Genomic DNA, 3795 nt, shown 5'->3' with positions numbered 1-3795 from the left:
CATTTTAGGTAAGCTGCAGACACTATTGTTTCAAGATCAACACATATTACATGAAGAACATATAGCTAACGAAAGTATATGTATACCAAGTAAATATAAACAAATGTAAGTTAAAATATATAAAATATAACTGTAAAGCAGCAGTTTTTTGTTATAAACAAAGCAAACAATGTTATGCATATACATAAAAAATATATTTATAAAATAGTCATTTTCTCAGGAGAGCGTCCGTGTGGGCAACTTGTAGATATATCTCCTGCACCTATTTAGTCCATTTCATCCATAAAACTCATCTGACATACACATTTGCTTCCACGTCTGCAAGTCCCCATACTGGCATAAATGTTCCCTAAAATGAGGCCCCACAGCGGCCACACTTTTTCTCCTTCATCATAACACAGCAGATTATGCCGATCGGGAAGAAACAGATGGCCATGAGTATACCGCACTTAGTGTACGAACTTTCTAATTGTCCAACCTGAAAAGATTTTAGAACGATAAACCCATATTAGAGAGGCTGTGAAATACTGCTTGTACGGGTACGTGTATTGTACGGGAATGCTAACTGTACTGGTGCGTGTACTGTAAGGGTACGTGTATTGTACGGGTACGTTTACCGTACGGGTACGTGTACTGTACGGGTACGTGTTCTAGTGTATGACGTCATTCAGGTATGCAGTGTTCTCAATACGAACCGGCTGCCGGCCAAAATGGACGGTTCAAATGGCAATTGGGCCGGTTAAAATTTGGAAAAGTGAACTAAACTAAATGAATTTTAAATAGAATAAGTAGAAGCAGGTCGGTTACTTTACTCTTTGAGACGGTTCAACTGAAACTTATTGAGAACCCTGGGTATGTGCACATTGTGCACGTTTCGAATCATATGTAGGATAGCACGAGACCGCTGTATTCGAGCTACACTTCAAATGTAAGCTAAAACGAATTTAAACACGGTGTTTAACTGTTCGGACAGTGACCATATCAACCCGACTATTTCCAAAGAATAGCCAAGTGTGATCCTAAACTTGTCCGTATTTGGTTTGCAAAATATATCACAAAAAGAGTCTGATCTATGGTATGCTTCTCGGTGGAAGTTTTTTCATTTGACGGCAATTCGATTAATAAGCTATTCACACAAGAGTATGTAAAATGTGTCTTGCACAGCCAATACTAAGGTTTTAACACAGTAATGGCATTTGTTAAAGGTCACCAGCTATACATTGAAAGCGTAACAAAACTACCAAGTAATGATTTAAGATTATAACAAACAATTGTATAATTATCATCATCAAAGTTAAAGATTTTTGTAGGGTTATAAAGATAGTTTAAGATATCCACCGTTTTTTAGAAAATCTTTTAATTAGATGAACAGCAACTAAAAAATTGGCCAAGCTTACCCCGCACTGAGAACAGCCACCGACGACGAAGGTAGTTGCTGTTGGGGCGGATGTCACTACTGGAACCTGTTGTGCAAACATGGTTGCTCAATCACAGTCTTTTTTAATTCTGAAACTACATAAAACACGATTTCATTAAAAGCGAAGCGTACTCCTAAGCTGGTGTGGTCGTTTCGTTTCGTTCACCTTCAGCCATAGGTCACGTATTGCATATACCACGTAACGGAACCCAATCCATTATTATGTGAAATTTGGATGCCAAGTAAATTGGATATTATATACATACATACTATACTAAAAACTACTACGAATCAGATTTATTTGGCTTTAAAAGATAATCAAATGTAACATTTAAATCCGATTTTAGTTGATATTAAGAGCAAAAATACAAATTGCAAGACAAATTTTTGTCCATTTGATCGTAGCATGATAAATCCACAACGCACTTTTATAAAAATCAAAATAAACGATCGTGTTTTAAAATGCCTGAAATAAAAATATATATGATACGCACTCAATCAAAATGAGTTTAATTGGGTAAAAATGACTTAATGAGATTTCAACATAGGGCAAATAAAATACAAGACATGTGAACAATAAGTTATGGAGATAAAACTAAATATGGGTATTTTAATAATTTTATTGTTCATTTTCATTACCCAAAAGACTAACAAATTATTCAAATCAATGAGGATTCCATTAAATGTAAAGAAAGTTAAAACGCACCCGCAGAAGACAATGTACTTGCATCATAATATTTACGTTATTTCGCGTCATTAGTTTCAGTTCCGATACCAATAAGCCATACGACCCATGAACTGAAGAACTGGCATGTCAAGTATAACGAAAACATGCATGATGTGATCCACTAGAGGCGACACATGTCACAAGTTGCTCCCTAAAGTTGCATCCCAATCGTACACCGATTGATCTACCCCTGAATTAGATATACATGTATTTCTATCCCCGGCTTACACTTAAATTGTGCATGTTTTTCTTATCGGAATGATTACATTTAAGTCGTATCGCATGCTTTTAAGGTATTATTGAACAGTGACAATGTTGAAAAGAAACGAATGCGGAAGGTCAAAACTGAACTTAGGGCTGTGATGCAGCAAGGTAATGCATTACTATAAGACGTAGGGTCTGGGATAGTATGTATTGTTCGTGTATGGGCATGCTACCATTCGTTGTAAATTACAATGTATATATAAAGTGTTGAATATGAGCCTACACTAGACGAACGAATAAATTTGGCAAACTATAATGACCAAACATTTGAATGTCAATGTTTTGATCTTCCAAAAGTATACGGCCATAATTCAGAAGAATCAAACACCTGGAAAGAATTGAACATTGCTCCTATACAATTATTCGTATTTCGCATGCGCTAATAAAGAATAAATGCTCGGGCGCGATTTTGCAATTCCATGCAGTTCGTTATCAACCCGACAACATACAGTTCAAATAACTCTATATATTTTTATAGAACACTGGTTTTGTTTGACTAAATCATTTGTATCGCTATTTGACATATTCTAAGAACATTTCTGCAAAGAAGCTTTTTTTCTTTTCTTTTTTGCAATATCATTGAAAGAACATAGTCTATAAACTTACTTGATCATGCAATTTTCCGCTTAACATTAACAAGTCTTTCAACATGCTACACATCTACTCACCGTATGTTTAAGAGCTCAGCTAGCTATGGTCGTCTCCGCGCGTCTGTGACGAATTCACCCGGGAATGTGGAATATATAAGCGGTAGTTTGCATGCCATCTTGTTTGGTAGGATAATTCACAGGATGTTTACACCACCCGAAGAAACTTGATAGTTTTCCTTGTCCAAGTTTAAGGATAACAACAAACCTTGTTTTCCTTTTAGAAACGAGTGCAAACAGGCGACATTTGTCCTTGACACAGATGAAGTTCACGCCTTGTTTTAACGAGGGTAACGCTCTAGACTCCAAATATTGAATTAACGCTTAAGCAGCAATATTACAAAAACGTTGACATCCAACAATTCATCGAAAGCAAAGGCTGGTGATGCCAATAGCTTATGTTGCTTTCTTTCCATGTTCAATTCGATTGATTGTTTTATCATAAGTTATTTTTCTGTTGTTTTATAAATATCAAGACATACAATTTATACATACAATTTATACATACACGTTACACACACACACACACACACACACACACACACACACACGCACACACACACGCACACCCAAGGTTGGGCTGCAAGTTATAAGAACATTGATTTTAGCCCTACACATGCGTCATTTTAACGTCAATGTCAATATGCATTTAAGAACAAACGTTATTATAAGAATAGCATCAATTTGAAATACATATCAATGAGATCATACTCCTTTGAGTATGGAACAAAAAATGGCAA

At 35.8% G+C, this 3795-nt stretch overlaps 1 long non-coding RNA gene across 1 annotated transcript; it reads right to left on the bottom strand.

The window, feature by feature from the left end:
• Positions 1-3098, bottom strand: LOC128203214 (uncharacterized). Its single transcript, XR_008255896.1, has 3 exons — positions 3077-3098; positions 1398-1512; positions 1-478 (listed from the first exon to the last, which is right to left on the bottom strand). It is a non-coding gene; the product is annotated as an uncharacterized LOC128203214 (long non-coding RNA).
• Between the last annotated feature and the right edge of the window lie 697 nt (positions 3099-3795).

Source organism: Mya arenaria, chromosome 2, assembly GCF_026914265.1.
Source record: "Mya arenaria isolate MELC-2E11 chromosome 2, ASM2691426v1".
Lineage (NCBI taxonomy): Eukaryota > Metazoa > Mollusca > Bivalvia > Myida > Myidae > Mya > Mya arenaria.
Note: the sequence above shows the minus strand (reverse complement) of the source record. Positions and strands in the feature narration are given on the sequence as shown.